Raw genomic sequence first — 24,490 nt, forward strand, 5'->3', positions numbered from 1 at the left:
TGTCCCTATGTGTAAGAAATCAAGCAGACAATGTAGGAAACCAATATGGCTGAGCAAGGACTTGCTGGTCAAACTGAGGAGTAAAAATCTCCATTTTTAGGATGGTTTAAGATACACATTATTATAGTGTTTGATAACCTAGGGCATAGTGTATTTAGCAGAAGGTATTTTTTTCTTTTTTTTCCTTTTTTTTTTTTTTTTAATTTATTTTTTCTGACAGAACAAAAGTACAGAACTTGAATTTACAGCAGTTTTTACCCGCAGGCAAAGAGTATGGTTTTCTTCAGCCCATTGTTTGGAGCTACAATGACTCAATTATTTTTCCTGTGCTGCTACTGGGCTTAGATCTCTCCACAGCACTGTTAACTAATTCTTGAGCTATACTTCAGCAGTTTTACTTCTTGTGAAATAGATGAATAATAACTGTAATTATGTGGTATGAAGTAACTTGAGAGTAAGCTTCTTCCTGGCCCATAACACATGAATCTTAACTTGGATCATAGATTTTTTTTTATGGTTTCCTATCCCAGAAACAAGTGCACTGATGTCAAGTTTTTAGAAGGAAACAGTCCTGTTTAGAAGTACCTAGAATCATGAGCAGTGGCCTTACAATTTCAATGTTAGTTACAGTACAATAAAGCACCTGTGTTTGTTTTTTTTTTTTGTGTGTGTGTGTGTGTGTTTTTTTTTTTTCTGTTTGTTTGTTTTTTAATTGTATGTTTTGTTGATCTGTATGTCTTTGGCAAATATTTTCAGATAAGGACACTTAATGAGCTGCAAACCGTGATACACTGGTAAAAAAACAAAGCCAGAGAAGGAAGCGTGATACTTTCCACATCTCACAGTCCATTTGTCTTCTTCTAAAATATTTTTTTACCCTAACATTAATAAGGTTTTTGGTAAATTCTAATTACAAACTAAGAGATTAAGTTCAAGCACTATACTTAAAAAATAAAAACAGGAAGACCATAAATCCCATTCTGTTGTATCCTATGGTATCTGAATTAGTACTGCAAGTTTTCCTTACTGACTAAAAGAGAAGAAAAGAGAAGAATCTTACTGACACTGTCATTGACCAACATTTTAGGGAAAAAATAAAAAAAAAAAGATTACTTGAATGTCACAAATCTAGTATAACAAAAGCCTTTAAACAACAGGCTTTATTGCTCTAGCTATTTTTGATCTTGCTTGAGAATACAACACATCTGTCACTAGTCAACATGAAAATACTGTGCTGAGATAGAGTCCAACAAGGGAACACACCATTTTGTTACATTTTACCTTACTCTGACTACTCTCCAGATTTATGTTCCAATTACCAGAGCTGCAAATGAGAACATAGAAGCATTTTATGACCAATTCAGGGAGTGATTGACAAAAGCATTGGAATGGTGCGGGCATAGTTACAAGTGACCTTAATATAAACTTTGGTACTTGATGTATTATTAAAAGCTGTTCCACCAATATATCTTGATTTTATACAAGGTCAGGGATTTTGGGTGCTTTCTAATTACAATAGATTGATCTTGATGGGTAATCCATTTAACTTTAAGACTTCTCATTCAAAACATAATCTGAACCTAATAACCTCCATTTAATCCAGAAGTTCTGTCCTAACTTTCCTGTCTTTAATGTTTTCAGCTCTTCATCCATCTTAGAGTCATCTGTGTGTACTAAGGGAAATGTAATTAATGCATTGATGCAGCCTTCTGATTTTGGGATTACACCATAGCTAAGCTCTTGCTGTACAGGATATTCAGCATGATTATAAGCTAAGGATGAAATGGAATATGAGTAATTTGAATACAGAGCAATGTGTTCCTACAGCAAATGTGTCCCTTCAGATTAGTACACGCAGCTTCTAACAACCTATGCAAATATCTCAGAATCTTCATATGCCTGGCCTCTGGCAACCTATGCTTTTCTGTTTCATTTTGCATTGTGCTGATCTGGTAACACTGCCCAGCAGCATATCAGAATAAATACACCTTTTGAATCTGAAAACAAAGTCAGGATCAGGTATGTTCCTAAAACATCTTTGGATCTAAGAAATACATTTCTAATTTAATATCACTACTAGGTTTATAATTTAATCAGTACATAATTCATAATTTTATATTTCAAATTCATGATTTAAAGATCATTTTCCCTTCAAACCATAGACTGTAATCTTTATCCATAGTTTATTTTCTGGACTTTTTACTACATTCTCTGTCTACACAAGGTTTCATTTAATGTTTGTGCCACTAAAGTATCAAAGACCCATTAAGATTTGTTGTAATTCTCCCCCACCCCTGTTCATAAAATTCTTGGAATCATTTGGTAACCTATCCTAGAATAAACAGAGCATTTCAGTCTTCTTATCATCACCTGTAGGCTTTCAGGTCTCATGTGTATATGTAGAATGGAAAATGACAGTCAATTACATACACAAAAATGAGACTGAAAATCCCTAACACTTAAAAAGGCTGAGAGATATACAGTCCTGTATTCCATTGAATTATTTACACCAACCCAATTAGCTGATGTAATTACATCAGCTATGAATGGAATCAAAGTCCATAGGATTGTTATGCAACCTTCAATTTTCAGTCCATCTGAGGATTTTCAGTGACAAAGAGCAATCACCAAAGCTAGCTTTAGGACTGCAGTGTTCCACTATCAGCTTGACCCATCAACACTGTCTGTTTACATGAACCCTGGCCTAGGACAATATATTACCTGAATCACCAGTATTCCTGACAGTGAAAAAGAGAAAGTCTTGCGTACTTTGTCTTATCATCTGGGCTGTATTCTTCAGATGCAGTCAAAACTGGAAGAACATTGATTACAAGCTGAATTAACTCTCTAAAACTGCTCTTCAAAAAGTACTCTCTGGTCTATTTCTGAGCTGATATAAAGATGAGGTAATCCTTTTTATGTAAGTAGTGCTAAATCTGTATACAGACCTGAATCTAAGAGTTCTGGCTTAGTCTATAACCTTTCTATATTTACCACTTCTAAAAAATAATTCTACAATCATTATACCTGATTAGTGTGTGGTATCTTTCCTATAGTACAGAACTCTAAGAGTTAGCATTAATTCTTATGGAAAGTAATTTTTATCAAGAAGACAAAACATATTTGAATTTTTTCTATTTCTTGTATTTTTAAGAAGTTACATTGTAATTGCAAGATTTTCATTGATGAGTAGAAGAGTCAGGCATGCACTGACATGTCATCTTGCTGCCTTTCTGAAGTCTCACTTTCTTCAGATTCTAATTATCGGAACCATTATTCACTTCTCTTATTTTAAGATTGCTTTTATCTTTTTTTTTTTTTTTTTTTTAAAGTTTATATAGGTATGCAAGATAAAAAGAAGGAGAACTTAACAATATTCATGACTGGATGACCCTTGGAGCAAGGTTTATTCATTTTTATTAAGCATATTCTGTCAACTAACATTTCTGAAGATTTCTAATTTCTAATGTTGAATTAACAGTCAAATGGCATTGTTTGTTCATTGAAATTAAAGGGTCCACTTTTATTTAAATGATTAATGATGCATATTAATCAAGAACTGAGTTTTTGCAGCAAACTACCGGCTTGGGAAATAAAGACATAAATTGAATTACTTCTTTGGAGATGTGACTGATTTACATTTTTTTTTTTTTTTTTTTGCTTCCTAATTTTTCACTTTCCTGTTGTACATAAATGAAAAAATGAAAATACAATTTCTTTGGTTTCAGTTTACAATGTGAAAATCTAAGGCTTCAAAATAAATTCAGACTTGAAATGGTTCTACTGGTTATATAATAAAAGATATTACCAAATACATGCATTAAGCATATGAGAACATAACTAAGTATGTGGTTGTTTGCCTTTGCAGGAAAGGGTGAGGCCATGGGTCTGTACCATCTGTAAGACTGGCAGTGTACCTCTCTAGGAGGAAGAAACTCTTCCCACCCAGGTGGGTGAATGATTCATCTCCTTTAAAGGCAATGTGAATCCCAGTTTATTTCTTTCTCCCTTTTGCAGTTTTATGATCAATGTGAGATTCCCCACTGCAGCAAAGGACAGGGGCTCACTCATGTGGTTTGTAGGCATCAATAAGCACTAACAACATCCAGTTTTCCAGGTTGTGTGCTGTAAGCATTTAAATGATCCCCCACGCCCACACTTACTTTGTTTTCACAGTTAGTTAACTGTCCCTGTTTGTAGCTGGTACTGGCTGTAAAAGAGTTGCTCAGGGCAGCAGACTATCCAGAACAGCCAAATAACCTTGTTTTCATTGATTTTTGGCTGTGCCAAAACCTTGGTTAATCTCACTGGCTGCTGCTCCACCTCTAGCATTGATAGGGACACTGAGTAGACCATAATTACCAGAGGGGTATAGGAACAGGCTCCATCAAAGCTAGCTACCACAAAACATTCCCATTCCTCTGGTAGTGGCCACCTGAGCAGTAAATTTGGGTTTCTGGTGTTTTCTATGAGATCTCTTTTCACTTGTATTCTTCAAGAGTCTATGTTCAAGCCTGTGCTCATATAACAAAACTCAATTTTTGTCTACACCTAGTTAGCTCTGAAACCTGGACATTGGTAGAGGCAAAAATCAGTTAGCTGATTTAGCTTTGAGAAGAGTGGGGCTGACTAAGCAATCTCCAGAGGTCCCAGCAAACCTTAACTGTTCTGCGGTTCTATAAAAGATGAGTAAATTTCAATCTTCAGTGCTTGGAGAAGAGCTTAAAAGCACGAAATTAGAAACCTATGAATGTCTCATAGATCAAAGTGCATCAGTATTTATTGATTTGTTTTACCACATCTTTGCTCCTGTGGAAAAGCTGTGGATGCCCCATGCCTGGAAGTGTTTAAGGCCAGGTTGGATAGGGCTTTGAGCAACCTGGTCTAGTGGAAGTTGTCCCTGCCTATGGCAGGGGGGTTGGAATTATATGGTCTTTAAGGCTCCTTCCAACCTGAACCATTCTATGATCCTGTAATCTCATGCCCACCATGTCTTGCACTATTCTAGCCTAGTTCTTTCCACCTTTCTGGTAGTTATCACAAAATGTGAAGACAGTTGCCTTACTAGGGCTTGAAGGATTTTAGGAACAGTACAGTTAGCCTTGACCTATATCAAAAATCAGTTGCTAGCAGCATGTTCTTGCCTTAGCAGTATAATAACTTAAAGAATGGCACAACATAACCCTTTTATAAATAGGAGTAGTGCAGTAGAGTAGAACAATTTCAAATTCTCTGTTTATTTCCACACCGTACCCAAGTTTTCAAAAGATGAAAAGGTCTATTCTCAGAAGATTATAGGTATTTCCCTTCAAAATTAAAGTTAAGAATTCAGACATTTGATCCATAGCTTCCTTGCTTAGAAGAGGCACCTAAGTAACCCCATATGCAGCCAAAAAATAAAAGATTCCGAAATGAAATACAAGATAGGAATGTGTCCCCTTGTGAAAGGAGACCTTTCTACTTGTTTCCAAAGGTAACTGGGTTGAGGCAGGTTCAGCCTAGTGATGGAGCTCTCTTTCAGGATTTACACGTGCTGATTCAGTGTACAGCACTTTACTCTCTAGTAGAATAAGAAAAAGATTCCCTGTCAAGCTTTTGGGACCCTCTAAAGATGGAAGCCCTTAAATGAGAAGTGCATTTTAGCTGTTTACTGTAATTAAATAATTCATACCATTTACATCCTCATGTCCTAGTCAAATTCCAACTTAGCTCATTAATTTTTGGCTCTAACTATCTCCAGTTTCTACTCATAAATTTATTTTCCACTTTCCAGTCTTAATTATGGTGTAACAACGTTACTATGTAATCTTATCACAGTTTGGTTTTAACACAGGACGATTCAGCTTCAGAGTTGGAAATTAAAAGTCATTCTGTGCAGTAAATATGTTAGTAAATATGTTGAACTGCTTTTGAGACCAAAATTTACTCAACACTAGTGAGTCTGAATTGGTTTTCCGCTAGGGCTCATATAGGTCTCCATTTGCAAATGGCAGAAGTACCTTTTCAAGATGGTTTGTCTATCCTTAAACATTTAAACTTCCTCTTTTCCCTTTAGAAGAACACACACACACTCACAAACACATTATTTCTCCCCTCTAATGCTGCCCAACACACCAATCTGTATCTTCTTGCACTGTGAAAAAATATACATGAAAGAAATATTTTTTCTTTCCTCCAAATTTTGTGAATGGAAATCAAGAATTACTTTCTTAGGAAAGGTCAAGATGTAGGTATATTTTTCATTCAACGAAGATAGTCTTTTCGTATTCATAAAGCAAAATGGGAAAACATAAGAGATGAATGCAATAACTTTCTTCTCAGTTTTATTAAACCTGAGTTGTCAGCATGACTCAGCATATCTATGTACTAGTAAAAATCTTGGGTTAACTTTGCTTCCTTTTCTGGGCATCTATCTGGGCATGCAAGTATGGATATTGCCAAGGAGGCGGCTTCCTGTTGTAGAGCTGGGTTCTCAGGGCTTAACAAAGCTCAGTGAAATTTACGAATATTCTTCAGTAGTGCATTTAGACAAAGTACAGGAACAATTCTCATGATTCCTCTATATTCCCATGACCATAATTCTCATGATTCCTCCATAGCAACCCTTTTTTTGAAAAAAAGAGTTCTCCTTTCTGTCTCATTTCTAAGAGAAAGGAATGTCTCCATTGGAGTGCCTCCATATGGAGTGTCTCTGTTGCAATCAGTGTCTCTGCTTCTCAGTTCAGCTGGTTTACTATTTTCTATCATTGGAAAAATGTCCAAGCTGAATCCCAGTTCTTTGATAATTTTAAAAGACCTTCACTCTGGACAACTCTTAGCGTTACATTCTCACTATCTTTAACAATAGATTCTATATTTAGAAGTCACTTTCATTCCTCATCTTGCCACATCACCATCTTTCTATTGATAAAACAATCTCAGCATAATACTAGGCAGGTCTTGCTGTCATTATTTTCCCCTTTTAATTACTGAAATGTTTGAAATCTTTTTTTTTTTTCTCTTCGAAGTATAACCTAATTAAAATGGTTTCTTTTTTTCATGTGAACCTTGATAATAAATGTACAATTGAATTTTTGCTAAAGAACTTAAGACTAATAATATCTTATTTTTTAAAAATTGTATTTGTTAAATTAAATTTCATTTTGAGTTAGTTTGAATTTGACATTTATCTTCTTAAACTGCTATGTTGTATCAAACCCTTTTTCTACAGCCAGCTTCTCCTAGACTACATCGTCTGTGTCACAATGTGTTTTCCCTTCTGGTTTAGGAGTTTGTGGTGGCTAGAGGATATGGTCATATCTGTAACACAAAATTACATTTCCTAGGAAACATGAAGACAGAAAGACATCTCAGACTTTAGCTGACTTCTTGAAATTAAGCAATGTTGAAAATAAATGTTATATCAATCATTATTTTTCTTGGGGAAAATTGTAAATTGCAACTGACTTTTGGATATGTTTTTATATAAAGCACACAATGAGGAATGCTATACCACATGAAGGAATGTACATTCCTCCTTTGTCCACAGGCTAATCATTGTTTCACTGTTGTTTTTTCAACATACTCAATTAATATACCAGTCTCTTTCTAGTATATTTGACTTCTGGAAATTTTGGACAACCTAGTTTGGACAAAAAAACAGAGGAGTTAAGTGTAGTGTGTTCTACGTCTAAATTCTTCAATGACTGGAAGGTCAGTAAGCAAACCTTCATGAATTTATATGACCAGAAAAGGAAATTTAGAAAAATTCAAGTGAATGGAAAATTGATCTGGACAGACATGGATGTGCTGATGATAAAGACAGATGCACCAGCCTCCTAAAATATGATTGGCTTTGTGTATTAAAAATGAAGAAAAAAAAAAAAAAAAAAAGAGAAGGACTTAAAACCTGTGATTAATAATAATTTTAATGGTAAAGTATGATTTCTCTTTTGAAGAAGCCATAGAACTATTGTCCTTAGAAATTGTTATGACAGATTTCAGACTCAGTTTGCCTATGAATTTTAATGTGATTAATTCACATGAGGCACAGAGATCTGTGATTTCCCACCACATTTCCTAGTATAGAGGAAAGACCTACCACATTTGTCTCATAAACATTCATGAATGTTGAATAGGGTTATTTTACTATTAATAAATAATATACAAGTGAGATTTTGGATTGAAAACATTTCGTCACCTCACATGTGCTCATAAATGTACTTCTCTTGCAGACAATTTTAGTGCTAAATAAATATTGGGTGTGGGGAGGTACTTACACTGTCAAATATAGCTATCTAAATTAATAAATGATGTTATATATGTTTGCTTTATAATCACTGGAGAAAAAGATAATTTAATGACTCTGAATTGTGCTTTGGACAAAATTGAGTGTACGTATGTACATTTTGGTATATATACGATGCATACACACAACAGAGTAAGAGAGAGAGAGATCATATGTTATTGTGTATATATAGGCTGTGTATACATAGGCTATATAGACATGGACAATACCCATTGGGTGCAAGGGTAGGGTGAAAGGAGATTAAATGCCCTAAACAACCAAAGTTCAAAGCCCTAGGTGGTTTCATTGTCCTCCTTGAGGCAAACTTTGCTTAAGATAGACATTTTAGAGAAACATTGGGAAACATAAGTCTTTGGCTTATACCTATCACTGCTTTGAGTCCAGACCTGAGGCTTTAGAAGCTCCAGTTTTCCTCATATCTTGTTCCAACAGAGTCAATGTAAAATATAGAATATTCATAATGATTTGCCTACAGGGAAATTGCAGAGGAAAGTGAAGGAAGCTCAAGAGAGAAACCAGTCCATATGCTGGCAGGAAAGACAGGTCATTCCTTACAGGAATTTGTCTACCCAGTTCTCAAAGAACTTCAGCAATGGAACACCCCAGGCCCTTCAGCAATCTATTTCAACCCTCTCGCTACCCTCACTGTAGTGATGTTTCCTACTATTTGGCTTTGTCTTTTATGTTGCCATTTAAATCCATTATTTCTTGTTCTATTCATAAGGGTTGTTGAAAACAGATGTTGCTTTCTTCTTTTTAGTAGCTCTTTATACACTTGAAATTTGTATCATTTGTATTATTCCTTCTTCCTATCTTTCAAATACATTACTCAAGTATTTTCCCAACAGATCATATTTTTTGATATCTGAACATTTCTACTGCTCTCTGGTTTCCTTGTCCTTAATGGTGAATATCTTTTGGAAATGGAATGCCCTAAATTGCATATCCCTATAGCTGAAGGTTTCCTAAACCAAAATTAAAGGATAGGCTTTGTCCAGGATTCTTGAGGGTAAATTCTTTTAAAAAAAATAAAATAATAATAAATATATATATATATATTTGTTTATTTTATAGCAGCAATAGCTTCTTGATTCAGCTTGTGCTCTTCTCTAAATCTAGATCATTTTCAGAAATGATCCTTAACTGGTTGTTCCCATGTCTTTTATTATTCAATTGATTTTCATTGCACACTTCATTATTGATTTTCAGCCTTTATTTTAAGCTTATTTCTTGAATTTATCATGAATTGCCCTTTTGTATTCTAATCTTGTCCTCCAATACACTTACTGTCCCAGTCTGATGTCATCTTGGAACTTAACAAACCTATTTTCTGTTACATCATGCACTTCATTAGTGAAAGTATTGGATAGAAGTAGATGCAGTAGATTCTACAGAGCCCCATCTGATACCTTCTTTTCATTTTCACAGAGAATTGGTAGATAACTACTCCTTGCATATCGCTATCCAACTTGTTTTGCACAAATTCCAAAAGCTTTTTTAAATCTTTTTTTAAAGCTTTTTTTCTATCTTGTTGAGATGGCATCAAAGCCTTGCTGCTGGCAACAAACCCCAAGAAATCTCCTGCTCCTTTCCAATCAGCGGGATCTATTAATCTGACAAAGCAAATTATATTATTTGACATGATTTTTCATAACAAATCCTGGTTGTTATTTGTCTGTTATTTTCCAGGCTTACAAATAGCTCAGTTGTTTGCTTCAAATTTGCTCTGGGAAATGGATTTAAATCTGACTAATCTGTAATTGCCTTGCTCCTCTGCTTTCCGCTCCAAAGGAAACTGTCTCTCCCCCCCCTTCCATTTTTTTTTTTATACAATGATGAACAGACTGGGCTGGGGACAGCCCCAAGTCCTTTTTCCTGTGGGGAAGGGGTTGTTCTCAGAGATCTGACAACCCCCTGACTATTCCAATACCCTCTACATTTTGTCGTCCCTGTTCTACTTGAAGATCTTGCTTGTTTTTCCCTCCTATCAGCTACAGTAATCATCTAGTCAGAAATTGACCTTTCCAGTGAAGACTGTCTCAGAAAAGACTGTGACATTTTGTTCTTCTCAATATCACCTGCAATTAGCTTCCTTTTTTTCACAGAGAAAGTAGGCCAACACTTTCCTTGGTCTTCTTGCTTCTTACTATTAATGCATTTCTACAGTGGTCCTTGTTACTCCTATCTTGCTAAATGCATCTATTTTGGAATTTGGCCTTTTTGATTTTGTCTCTACCAGCTTGAACTATTCTTTTATTATCCTCTCAACAATGTGACCTAATTACTACTGTTTGGTTCCACCCTGTTCTGTGGCCAGTGAAGAACTCACAGCTGAAACAATCTGAACTCCCATTGCATTTCTGTCTTCCTCTCCACTGTAATATTTTGTGTTTATGTGATCTGTATGCTTTTTTATGTATCAGCATTTTTTTTTCCTTTTAGACTTGAATCTTTTCTCAGATTGAGCTCTCTTCACAGTGATTATTTAATAAATAATTATAAAGATGATTGTTTACCTTAAAGGACCTATACATATTATTCATGGCATTTTAACTCATTACCTTTGACAGTTATAATTGCTAGGGTAGAAATTTTAGAATGTTCAAAAATTAAAACTTGGAGATGAGTTCCAAAGAAACAGGCAGGCTAGTTGCTTTTCAGATTGTCATGTATGTTATCATGTACCCAATAGTGACCAGTTAGTTTCATCATCAGACTAATTAAATTAATTGGGCTTCTTACAGAAGTAGGAAGCATGGGAAGGATAGATTCTAGCTGAGATTGAAAATATGTGTGAGCTCATGATATCTTCAGGATAAGACACGTATCTCTTCATTCATACCAAATATTATGTCTACTACATACATTATGATTAGGTAGAGAAACATGCAAAGAGTAAATTTCTTGAAAAGGTAGAGGAGAATTTAATCTCTAATGAACTATTTACTCTCATTTATTTTCTTTAAGGTTATGTGGACCAGAGATAGGGCAGCCCTTTTTGTTTTGTTTTAACACATTTTATTTTGAAAACATATTTTATGACCAGCACACGTTTTGGATGAAAAAGTGAACATATGAAGATTATTCACAAAAGCAGCTGCTTTTTTTCTTCCTTAGTCTGGGGGTATTGGTTGATACTTGCCTGAATGTGAGCCAGCAGTGTGCCCGTGTGGCTAAGAAGGCCAACGGCATCCTGGCTTGTATCAGGAATAGTGTAGCCATCAGGACCAGGGAGGTGATTTTCCCCCTGTACGCAGCTCTGGTGAAGCTGCACCTCATGTACTGTGTTCAGTTTGGGACCCCTCACTACATGATCAATGGCACATCAAGGCCATCGAGCATGTTTAGAGAAGGGCTACGAAGCTGGTGAAGTGTCTGGAACAGTCTTATGAGCAGTGGCTGAGGGAGCTGGTGTTTAGTCTGGAGAAGAGGTTCAGAGGAGACCTTATTGCTTTCTACAACTCCCTCAAAGGAAGTTGTGGGGAGCTGGGTGTTGACCTCTTCTCACCGATAACTAGTGATAAGACAAGAGGGAATGGCCTCAAGTTGTGCCAGGGGAGGTTCAGGATAAAGATGAGGATAAATTTATTTTCAATAAGAGTAGTTAGGCAATGGAATGGGTTGCCCTGGAAGGTGGTAGAGTCACTGTATTTAAGGAAACAAGTGTTTCCTTAAACTGGTGTTTAAGGAAAGTTTGGACGTAGTACTTAGGGACATGTAAGCAGTGGGTAGTATTGGTGGTAGGGGGATGGTTGGACTAGATAATCTTGGAAGTCTTTTCTAACCTTAATGATTTTCTGTTTCTATGATTGATCAGATGGGATTTCAATTGGTGGAAAGCTCACACCTTATTATTATTATTTTATTCTTTTTCTTTTCTAAAACTAATCCTGAAAATCTGTTTTATGATAAAAGTAAGTACTTGCTGCATCCTGAAGTACTTTGATCACATGATTACTTCGAGACATTCAAAACTGGCCTGGATGCCTTCCTGTGTGACCTGATCTAGGTGTTCCTGCTCTAGCAGGGGAATTGGACTAGATGATCTTTCAAGGTCCTTTTCAATCCCTAACATTCTGTGATTCTGTGATAATCTCCAGAAAATAACAAAACAAGTGTATTTTAGTATGTGGACTCGAAAAAAAAAAAAAAAAAAAAAGAGTAAAGAATGAAAAACTTGACATGTCCCATAAGACAGATGTAAATGGTGAAAGGCTGACTAAAAACAGACGGGCAAAGTTAAATTTCATATCATTTATAACTATTTGGTTCTCTAATTTAAGTGACATACAATGAAGTTTTTTTTATGTTATCACTGAAATAGTCTTTCATCCCAGCAAATTCATGCTCACAGGGTGTAGTCTCTAATTATTCAATACGAAGTACATGTCCATTCTTTCAGCATAACAAGGGCCAAATTTCTTTGGCCTTAAAATTCCTACATTAGTTCATTATTTTTGGTTCTGAAACATATCTGTTCCTCTACAGTACTAATTTATTTAATTGACATATCTTTCAGGAGTTATAATGAAACACACTAATAGAGCTCAGAACACACATTAAGATTGTAACACATTGAGTTAATTGTGTTCACCCGCAGTACAAAGTCAGAGATCAACTGGCTACACACCAGTAAATGAAATGAAGCCAGAGGAAATTACATGTTGCTGATCTGAACAGAAACCTAAGCTTCCTTTTGGCTCATTGAGGACTGGTATTGTCTTCAGTGCCCAAGCTTGATTCCCTACTGCAACTTCTTGCATATTCTGAGCTGTCTCCACTTCATGCCTTCCTCTGCTTGGTATGTCTGGCACTCCCTTTACAGATGCAAAAAGTATTGAAATAAAGAAATCTCTGTAAATATAACACATCAATGTTGACCATGTGAAGTAACCCACACTTTTGGGATGGAATGAAGATTGTTTTGGTCCAAGATTTATCATATTTTTGGCTACCTCTATCTCCACTTTTTATTTACTTAGTTATTTTCTGCATGACATTTGTTTACCACTGTGGAAGGAACACATTGATACTCATGCTCAATGTATATGAATCAGGAGTTATGGTCTATGATCTACTTACTGAGGGATGTGTCCTTTCAGCTCCCATTGTTCTTAAATGCAGAGAATAAACCCTTAGAGCTCAGAAATGCTTAGAGCTCACCATCTTTATCTTTACAGGATAAAAGATCCATCCATCATACAGCCACATGACCTGTCTGCACAAAATTATGGCAATGGCACAGTCAACCAATACCCATTTCTTTCTTCATGGAATCAGTGCTACAGAGGAATTTAGGTAATGCATTCTCATGTAATCCCATAGAATTTTAGGCATGATACTTTTCCTTCTCTAGGATCTTTTAATCAAGTTTTCTAGATGAACTGCACAAGAATTATGTATAGCATTTTTATTATGCAGTAATATCAAAAAATTATTGTTTGTGAGCTTACATTTATCTTGTTCCTCACAAGTCACAGTTACTTATATGCAAGAACTGAAAGTAAAATTTAAGAATAACATTATTCTTTATGTGTTTGTATGGTTTTCTTAAAAGATACAGAAATGTTTGAGATTGATTCTGAAAATAGAAAATAATCATCCTCAGGAATTTCAGAAAATAGATAATTTCTAATGGAAAATTCATTCAGCTTTAAATGATTATTTTTATTAAACAGTTGCTTGAGGATCATCCTTCATAAAACTGTAAAAGGTTTCTTGGTACAGAACTAAAAATGACATTTAAAATTAAATTTATGGGATAGTTTTCCTGTTTTTCACTTATTTCTTGTTCATGCACAGAGTCACATTTGCTAACATTTGATGGAGTTACATTTTTAAGCAAGTATCTCTACATGTACATTTTGTGTGTGTAATTGAGGACAAAACCATCATCCAAAGTAAAAATTTGAAAAATTATTAGTTAATTATACATGAAGCATATTGGCAGAGCTGTACTGAGATGAAAGAAGCCATGTAAGCCAGAGGAACGCACGTTCACCTGTTACAAAATAATAGATGGTTATACATGTAGTACTCACTAAAAAGATCCTCTCATTTCTTGAGGAAAACTTAACACAGCTCCATTAACTAAAAAAGATAAGTTTTTGTATGTTTCTTTTGTTCTTGTTCACTGAAAGTGGTTAGTGACTATGGAATAAATGTTCTAGACTATATTTTTATCTGTAGTAATGTTCAGGATGTCCCTGAAACAATTAATTTCAGAAACATGAGAAGTACCTTCTACTATTTGAATTCCAAGGAAAGATTAAATTATGATTTATGAGGTTTAACATTTCTAGTCTTGGAGCTACGTGAAACCTGTTAAGTTTCAGTGAGACTGCAGAGGACCCCTTGTAATCAGTCTCAAAGGGAGGAGGAAGAGAATATAATCACCTTAGTACAATGCTTGCTCATTTAATTTAACTCTTTAAAATGATGATAACATTTAAAAAATGTGAAGGTCACTCGTATGCTTCTTCACTATTTCATATTCACATATCTCAAATGGAGACCCCAGGAGTTCACATAAGAATTTATTTAATGTCTTAAAAAACATTTCATCTGCCCGGTAAACATAATACAATTATGCTCAGTGATTCTTACAGGGAAAAAAAAAATAATCTAGGAGTAAGACTCATAATGATTGTTTGTGCTTTCTTGGCATTAAAGAAACCAATACTTCCAGACTTCCCTTCATAATGAGAGATTCACTTCACCTGTAGGTTCAGATTCAGCTGTCACAAAATGTGACAGTAAATTTCTTACTTAACTTTTACTCCAAGAAAGGAAAGGTAACCAAACGTCCCCTCTTCCTCAACCAACTCATTTCTTCCTTTTTTTGAAACACATCTAGAAGATATTTAAAAGTCTTTATACACTGTGACAGTAAAATATGAAATGAACATTAAGTCTAAAAGTACTTAATAATGAATTTGGAATTAATAAATCTGATTATGTCAGTGATCAAATGATTTGCTAAAGCAGAGCTTATTGAATTGATGTTTAATGCTCATCTAAGGATAAAATAAGTTTTGGAATATAATTAAATGAGCAGAAATGCATAACCACAATCTTATTAATATGTTAACCTTGTAAAAAATATTTTAGTATTGCAGCCATTTAACAAGATAGCCAAGGCAAGTTAATTAGATTTCAAGTGAGTTGCTAACCATGCTAATTTATATTTTATAAGATTATTAATTAAAAATCAACATTCTATAACTTCAATGCAGTATCTTACTATATTTTATTACCAGTTTTCACTTACAAGTAAATTAAACAATGCAAGTATAAAGGATTAGAAGAGTGCAACTAACCATTTATTGTTAATATACTAAAAAATTATGGTTTATCTTTTATATACTTATTACATCTTATGACGTGCTCTTTTTAGCAATCACTTAATCCAATATGTGAATTTTCTGTGCAAATGAAAATATAGGTTTGATAAAACAAGCATGTATATTATGGCACTTCCTATGTTCTCATTTCATTCATGGGAGAAAATTAAATTATGAAAGGCAAGAGATACAGAATATCAAATGTTAAGAAATAGTGCACTGACAGGTATTCTTCCATTAGGCCCATGATATAAGACACCAAATAAATGAATCTTTTTAACCTATCATTTAACATTTGTTATTGAATTTAATTCAATACATTTAATTGAAGAGACCAAGAGCATGGGACTGCTGCTGCTGTGCTATGCCCAGCAGCCATAAATGTTCTGCAGATATTTCCATTCATAACTGTAGCAAGGAAAAGCCCTATTTATGACTATATGCTATTTTACCCCATAATTATTATTGTTTTATTGAATTCTGAGTTGATAAAGATGTAAGAAAGTGAGGAAGTTCACTGAAGTAAAGAGCATGATTTGTTTTAGGAAAACTACTGCTTATTTCTTCTGCTTAATATTCTAAACTCCAAACCAACAGGCATATCCAGCAGCTCATTTCTTTCCCAGCTCATTTCTCATTTCTTCCTCCCATTCAGGGTGTGTAAATCCAGGAGGCCAATGCCTCTCTGAGTGCTGTTACTTCCTGTAGGGCCACCTTGCTCTGTTAGTGGATGCCAAACTTAATAATTGCTTACATCTGAGGCTTCTCCAACAGAGGTTCCTTGACAAGGCTTGCTGAAGAGCACTGCAAACTGTTACAAGGTGAGACAGTGAATCCTGTTTTCCAAATGCTGATGTTTTGACTTGTGCTGCAAACCACAGCCCACAGTACTCCTTTCTGGTTTAGACTCTGATTGAACATGTCTTGCTATAGCAAATTTCATTTCTTGTAGCATTTTTGTTCCCTACCATGGCCTCAATGTCAGGATGTTGTTTACCTTCTATAAGCTTTTCAGACTGAAATAGTGAGTTATTGAACTGCTTCATTTTTCCCTTCAGGGCACCATTTCATTCCTGTTCAGCAATCAGTTTGAGCCACAGAAGCTGATTTGTTTCATTTAATCTTTGAGATCTGGTCTCGGTTTTGCACATTTTAGCACAGTAAGTAGCTCCTTTTATCTCATGCCTCTTCATAGTTTATCTTCCCACCAGTAGGCAGAAGGACAGAAGAAAAACACATCACACTCACCATGTTCAGGCCCTCAGAGGAGCTCAGAGCACTTTATATATCTTAAAGCATTTCTTTTCCAGCTCTTTCAAATCAATGGACTGCTGCCATCAAAATCACACTAGCCATCAGTTTCCTCTTTCTCTCTCACTTTTTTTTTTTCTTTACTCTTCCTTTTTTCTTTTTACCTTGTGTATAATCTTTCTCCCCTTTCTATTACGGATCTCACAGCTTTAATTTTTTCATGGCTTCTTCTGTTGCCATCTGTAGGGTTTTGCTGCCTCTCTATTTGTTCTCCTCACTACAGATGAAAAGCTACCATTAGATATACATTCTTCTTTGTCTGTGCTTTCTTGATCACTTGGTAAAGAAGGTCAGCTAGGTCTGGCCCCCATGGGGGGTCCTCTGGCCCCCACATTCCCCAAATTGCCACCCAGTAGATGCTGCCTGCCCTTCTCCAAATGCCCAGAGCAGCCTTAGGTTGCCTTTAGACTCTGCTTGCTGGGCTACTTTGAGTGTCCTGCCACCTTTCACCCTCATCTACAGCGGTAGTTATGTTAAGAGCCTTGTGATTGCTGCCTAGCACTCCTGCTTTCTTTTGCAGATCTTTGCCAGTCTCAGGCTGAAGAAGATGGTGATTTTCTCAAGGCCAGGATTGTTTCTCATTCAGCAAAGCTATCAGATATATTTCAATTTTCCTGTTCTTTGCACACGACATAGTAAATTTTCAGTATCAAGTTCCACTCAACCCTAAAGCTCATGGAATATTCTAAACACCTGATAGTGTTACTGAGTGTTGTACAGATGGCAACATGGGGAACATCCAGTACATGGGAAAGTGAAGGCTTCCTTTTGCTAGTGCAGAAGAATTTAATTTCCATTTTCCCCATTTTTGCTGTACTGCGTGTAGGGCTTTAATTGATTCAAAGCCTTACTTTTATTTTTATTTTCTTATTTTTTTTTTTTTACTGGGGCCTCCAACAGCTATGACACTATGACATACCGACATACCATAATTACTAAATAAAGACTAAGTGTCTTGGAGTCCTCTTTTCCAAGCTATATATTTTTATGTGCAGTACAGGCAACTGTGAGCACAACATGGGTAATTATACATTCAGTTTGAAATGTCCCAGTATTTACTCTGTCATTCCTGCATGGAATTATTCAGTGGTATATCCAATATGAGGTTGCAAGTAGCATCTGCAATTATTTTATTTATTTGTATTTCTCTATACAGAAAAGCTAACCCAAAATGTCATTCATAAACATGGTGCTAAATCATGCCTTGGCAATTTGTTTCTTACAGACAGGCCATCCAGAAACACTAAAAGCTCAGCAAGCCAATGCACATAACAACAAAAAAATAATAATTCAAAAGAAGGCATTTTACCAACAACTGGAAATATATCTCTTTTCCCCCATTAAGGAGCCTCAGACCATTTGTGACTCTCAGGAGGTCATTGGGCCTGTAGGCAGAGAAAATTGAAGAGTCCAAAAATTTCTGCCAAGAGTATCCTTCTCATAGATCCTTGGTTTTTGACATGACAAGATTCCAGTTGAAACAGCTCTATTAAATGCTGCAGTGCCAGTAGAAAAGCCACCTTTTATACAGGCTGGTGTCCAAGGGATTCTTGTCTTTCTATCCACAGCAGGCAAAAGTGCAAAAGTGGCCACTGAGCACTACAGTGCCATTTTGCATCATAACCTTCTGTGTTCTCCAAGGTGCTCTGATTGAGAGGTACAGGATAATAAACTGCTTCCTACATCTGCTTTGGGCCTTAAGTGGTTTTTGAAGTCTGGTGATAGAGTGTGTCACAGTAAGTGGCAAAGTTCACAGCTGAAAGAAACAACTGCAACCTCCTCGACATTCCTGTATGGGGAAAAATCCTCTCCTATTCTACTGTTATCTAATAGCAAGTTATTGTTCACAGTCAAAGCTAGGCTGTGAGCTTTGAAATTAATAACTGATATTTTCAGAACTAAGAAAGCCTTCAAGAAATCCATCTTCATCTGCCTTTTTTCCCTCCAGCCCACCATCTTATTGTTGGGTTTCCCCACACTAAACTTCAGTCATCTTATTGTTACCTGACTCCAACTATAAATGGATCAACAGGCTACTTATTCTCCTGTTTTCTCATCTATGCAACCCTGAAAACAGATAATAGTTGGCTTTGTATATTAGTTGTTCTTAAAAAATACTTTTCCTCTTACAGTAATATATAGAAACACAGAATTTGAGATTGATGTCCAACAAGGACAAACAACTGTTGGAAAGGCCAGTCAATATCACTCATTTACCTCAGACTTATTTTTGCCAGCAGAAAATAACCAGCCTGAGATCACAAAGTAACACTCAAAAAATTTGGAGTTTCTCCTAGAATTGTGGGCATTTGTTTATTCCTTTAGAACTTACTTTAAAATCATGAAGGTTGTTGGCTTATGTTGTATGAATTAACGAATACCAATATTTTATGTAATACATTAGTGCAGTAATTTTCCTCACAAGCCAAATAAGCAAGCACATGAAAGGATATTGGTATAATATTGCCATATGCAATAAAATAGTGTTCTGAAAACTGAAGTGCAAGAGGGTTTATGAATATTAAATATATCATATTTTAAAGGTCTTACCACTCTCCTAATACTGTTGTGGCATAGATTTTATTTGAACAGTTCCAAATGCATTCCGAGATGTACATTTGTTTTTGCTTAGCCTGAAACTTGATAGCAGATCATTGTTTTAGGCTCAAAGGCTCAATGATAGCTTACAGACAGCATTTCTGGCCAGCAACTTTGGGAGAAATAGGAGTAAAAGGGGAACATTAGCATGGAGCCCAACATAGCCTCTTTGTATATTGAACTACCAAAGTATTGAAAAAAAGGTGACTTTTTTTTTTTCAAAAAAGGCCTCTTAGCCTCCCCCCTCCCACTTTGGAACAGTTGAAATATGACTGGGGAAAAAATCACCTGGAATTTTATATTTGAAAACCTAAAAAAAAAAAACAGCAACAATAAAACTCAGAATAGCTTGATCTAATTTAAAACTTCTAAATATTGGTTTCACTGAAGTTTCTTTTTCAGTATGCAAGCCAGGTTCTATTATCATTATTACCCTGATGCTTCTACTTTCATAAATCATAAATAAATTTGATAAAGAGAAAGTTAGCACAGCCCTAGGAAAATTCAACAGGTTGTCAGCTATTTTGTATTCAATAATTTATGAGAACAAGATGTCTCCATTACATAAATAATTCCTTTGCATTTCATTCAATTATGCTGTTATTTTAGATGTTTATTATTGAGAGAAAGGATGGATTTTGAAGGGCAAAGTGGATGTTCTGGGTTGAGATAATTGTTGAGCTCTGGAGATTAGTGATCTGTTATTAATAACAATCCATAACGCAATGTTCACATGCAGAATTAAAAAAAAAAAAAAAAAAATTTAAAAAGCAGATACTGTATGAGCCCAAAAGCTTTGATCAAACAGAATAGGTTAGAAATTTTTCAAATATCTATCTCTCTTCCTGGAAAAATTAGGATTCACTGAAACCCAAACTTGCTGTTTAACAATTTGCTGTAATCAGTGGGGATGTAGTATTACTGTGGCTTTTGCATATGACTAAAACAAGCTAATTGATACAAAGCAGTCTTTTCTTTATTATACATATATATATATATATATATATGTCATCGGAGGACACTGGAAACTCTGAAGCTGCTGAAGACACTGCCCCTTTTCAAAGCTCTCTACTTTAGTTTTTCATAGCAGAGGTAGATAGAAAATGTAGCTCATACTTGGCAACTGTGTGTTCACCCCACTAGAATTTTGCAAACCTTGCTGAAATCTTGCTTTGTTGTTTTTTGTTGATGACAACATGCAGGCACCAAAAATTGTATACTTTATGCAACTGCAAATCTCATACAAGTTTGCTATAACATGTAAACAACTTCTTATAACATCTAACATACTTCAGTAGATAATTCACCTTGACTAACACCCTAAATACTGTTCAGAGTTTTTGTGCACCTGAACACCATCAGAGGAGCCTGAACTGGGAATTTCACTCGTCAGCCTAAACCTTTTAGAGAAGGGCATACAGTGGCTCAGGCTAAACACAAAAAGGGTAAGTAGGGAAAGTTACGAAATCTTTTACCTTTAAAGGTAATAACCCTTTTGTCTATATTTTGACATATAGTTATTAAATCCCTTCATCCTGTACTATTTGAATAAGTCTATTTCGTCTGTACTATTTGAATAAGAAATCTCTAATATTCTTGTTTCTGCTGTACTGTAAACACAGGAAAACACATGCACACAGTTTACCACATTTTTAAAATGTATTTATTTTCTTTTATTTATTTATTTTGTTGAGATTTTTACAAAAGCTACACATTAAATTTGTCTGGGAGCTATATACATTATTGATAGCAAATCTATTGTATGCACCTCAACAGCAAGAAATTTTTAGTGTTTAAATCTGATCTGAAATTTGAGTCTATTTTGCTTCTAAGCTCTTCCTGAGGCATGACCAAAAGATACTGAAGCTCTGCTAATGCTATCTGTCAACTGCTTGATGAATAAGCATCTTTCAAAAGTACACTGTCAAGATATAACATAAATTGATAGCTTGCAATAGTATGCTGCCAATTAAACTTCTTGGTTCATCTTGTTTCCTGTATATACCCTTGATTTGCTTTTTTGTAATTAGGGTTTTGTGTGTATCTACTTCCCCAGTTAAGCTGCCTTAGTAAATGTCATTTTGTCCCCATATGCTCCTAGAGTGTATTCCTCATAACATAGGACATCACACCTCATGGATTTCTCTTGAATTTGCTAAATCCACCATATTTCCAGATAACAACAAGTGTATCTGCATGACAGAGATGAGATTCCTTGTATTAATGGGCATAGCCGATGAGTTGTCACATAATTTTCTTTCACATCATGCATGACAGGAGAAATGTACAAAATCTGTGTATGATGATCAGACAGACATTGGAAAGATATAATTTAGGTTCTTTTACTGGTCAAGGGTTGCCAAGTAAAAGTAGACAACGAGGTCAAAAGGTTATTCATCATATCTTTAAGCTGATGTCTATAGCAGGTTAAGTGTACAGCACTCTATCCTCCCGTTGACTGGTTCTGCGCAGCATAGATCTAAATTTGGTCACATTAATGCTTTTTATGGTGGGATTAGACTAAGGATTGGATTGGGATTACAGGAAAGGTAGTAAATAGCAGACTCCAGTTCTACTGACATTTATTGTTTTCACTCATGTATGTGTGTTAGAAGTCCAGTGCAGTTCATTCTGTAACTGCTAACTACAAAGTGTACCTCAATTGTACCTTATTTGTGCCTCAAATCATACAACTACATAGATAGTTTACATCTGATGGAGATGTGCAGCCAGAGATAAAATCTTATGTTTGCTTAGGCTGCCAGACACCATGCACACTGATGTGCAAGGTAGCTGCCAAATCTGAATTGTTGCCTTTACTGATGTAGATAGTAATGAACTATAATTACCATTCAGTTTTCCATATGCCACTAAAGAATTTGTATAATTAACTCCATATTTAAATATGATTCATGTCTCCAAATTTAAATGTTTCTGCTGGGTCCAGGAGCTTTAACATTCTTCATGATTTCAATTGCTTTGCTAATTTCTTCAAGGTAGGAGGCTATGTTAATTTTACAGTACTTCAGATGATCTGTTTCTTTGTTGCTTTTTTATTTATAACTTTTTTTTTTTCTTATCATCTGAAAGAGTACTGATGAGATAAAACCAAATTCAATTTGAAAAAAAAGAAAAAAAGCTAATGTTTAAAAGCCATCAAATTAAAGCCAGTTTTGGTATTTCTGGATTTAAAAGTCCTGTAATTTGATACCAATGATTTTGGGTAGCTATTTCAAAATAGATATTATTTGAAAATGTAAAACTGAAGACTTAGAACTAAATAATACATTTCACAATGCTTCATTGTAACCGAACATTTAAATTGTCCTAGCTTGAATTTTATTTATTTATTTATTTATTTATTTATTGACATTGCAAATAATGTTTAGATCTCAGAAAATCACCCAGGATAGAAAAACTGCTTCCCATAATTTGACTACCAATGCCTCCATTCAGTCATTAAAACAATTGTATACAAAGTGGTTAGAAAAAGAGACCAAACTCTTCCAAAAAACTGCCTAGCAAGCCTTGATAAAAGACATCAGCTCACGTTCTTTAACCATGTGGTTACAATATGTGCTGACATTCCCAGATCATAATATTTCCATTTTTTCCTGAGTCAGTTCTGAGTTGACAGAGGCACAGTTGTTGAGTTTTACATTGATTTGGTTCCCCTCCCACCCATAAACATACATCATATATTGATATGATTCAAATATAAGATTAATGCAACTGCTCCAGAATTGTATGTACAATATGTGTTGTGTTAACAGTGGCATTTTTTCTTTCTGTCTGTGATCATGTGCCTCCAGAGAAAGCACAGCTAGCTGTATGTTTTCTATGTTATATGAAATCTATTGACATAATAAAAAAGTACCAAAAGAACATCACAGTCACAGCTTTAAAGAACATTTTTCTTTAGTAAGGTTATACACCCTTTGAACTTCATAATTACATGCAAAATTGCAGAAAACAGATTGCATTAATATACCATATTACCATATAACCGTAGAAATATTGCAACAGAATGCTTTGTTGGCTGTAAATATGCTTACAGGGCTGACAAGGTGGCAGAACAGGTAAAGCAAATCCACTTCCAAGATCTATGCGTGCTGCCTTAGTGACAAGCTAAGACACATCTAATCCCTGAGAAGTGAGTATAAAAATTAGGCTAATGGTTTAGTGGTGCCTCTATGTCCTATTTTATTTTTTAACAGAAATTATGGACAGTGCTCTGATTTATGAGCATCAAGAAACAACTCAATATTTACCAATAGAATAACAGATCAAAGCTAAATGCATGAACAATTCTAGTGATTGCCTGAGTGATTCTTTACAGTTTTCATTAGAGTAAAGGCATCTCCATAACAAAGACGTGTGATCCTAAAACAAATCCTTGCTTTCTAAATACCTTAGGAATTATAAATAAATAAATAAATAATCAGGGGAGAACAGTCTTCACAAATCCAGTTTGAATTAAAGAGAAGAATGTGATGAGTTTAGAAGATTTTTCAAGTATTTCCATAGGTACAGTCAATCAAGTCATATTTAAAAGGTATCATCAGTAAATCTGTGAGGCATTATGCGAGTAAATTAGCAGGACTTCTGACAAACGTAGAAATGCTGTCAATGGTACACTGACAAGCACTGTAACTGAAAGGGGATCAGATTGAATTACTGTAGTGTGGAGTAAATTAAATTGTGGAGCTTGAAGGAGACCTACCCATGTGTATATACAGTACATTTAACATAAGAATCTCTTACCAAGCTGTTATCTAGACAGTATGGTCTCACTATAAACAAGATGGCAGCAGATGACTGGTTTTTATTTAAATTAAAAATCATAGAGAGTGAAATCCAAATGCCTGAAGTCAAGGCCATCAAGGTACCTGTGTGAGAACAGCAGCTGCTGGTAAAAAGTTTTCATGGAAAATTCTTTTTTTTTCTTATT

The 24,490-nt window shown here is 35.1% G+C and overlaps 1 long non-coding RNA gene across 1 annotated transcript in view; it reads left to right on the forward strand.

Annotated features, from left to right (window-relative positions):
* LOC311431702 overlaps positions 1 to 24,490 on the forward strand; it is a 163,150-nt gene that overhangs the window by 106,602 nt on the left and 32,058 nt on the right. The window contains exons 3-9 of the long non-coding RNA XR_014689584.1: positions 3,869 to 3,949; positions 13,468 to 13,585; positions 16,286 to 16,451; positions 16,689 to 16,790; positions 17,462 to 17,505; positions 18,167 to 18,370; positions 20,875 to 20,984. This is a non-coding gene — a long non-coding RNA (uncharacterized lncRNA). The remainder of the gene's footprint in view (positions 1 to 3,868; positions 3,950 to 13,467; positions 13,586 to 16,285; positions 16,452 to 16,688; positions 16,791 to 17,461; positions 17,506 to 18,166; positions 18,371 to 20,874; positions 20,985 to 24,490) is intronic.

This window comes from Aythya ferina (genome assembly GCF_964211825.1).
Source record: "Aythya ferina genome assembly, chromosome: 2".
Classification (NCBI taxonomy): Eukaryota; Metazoa; Chordata; class Aves; order Anseriformes; family Anatidae; genus Aythya; species Aythya ferina.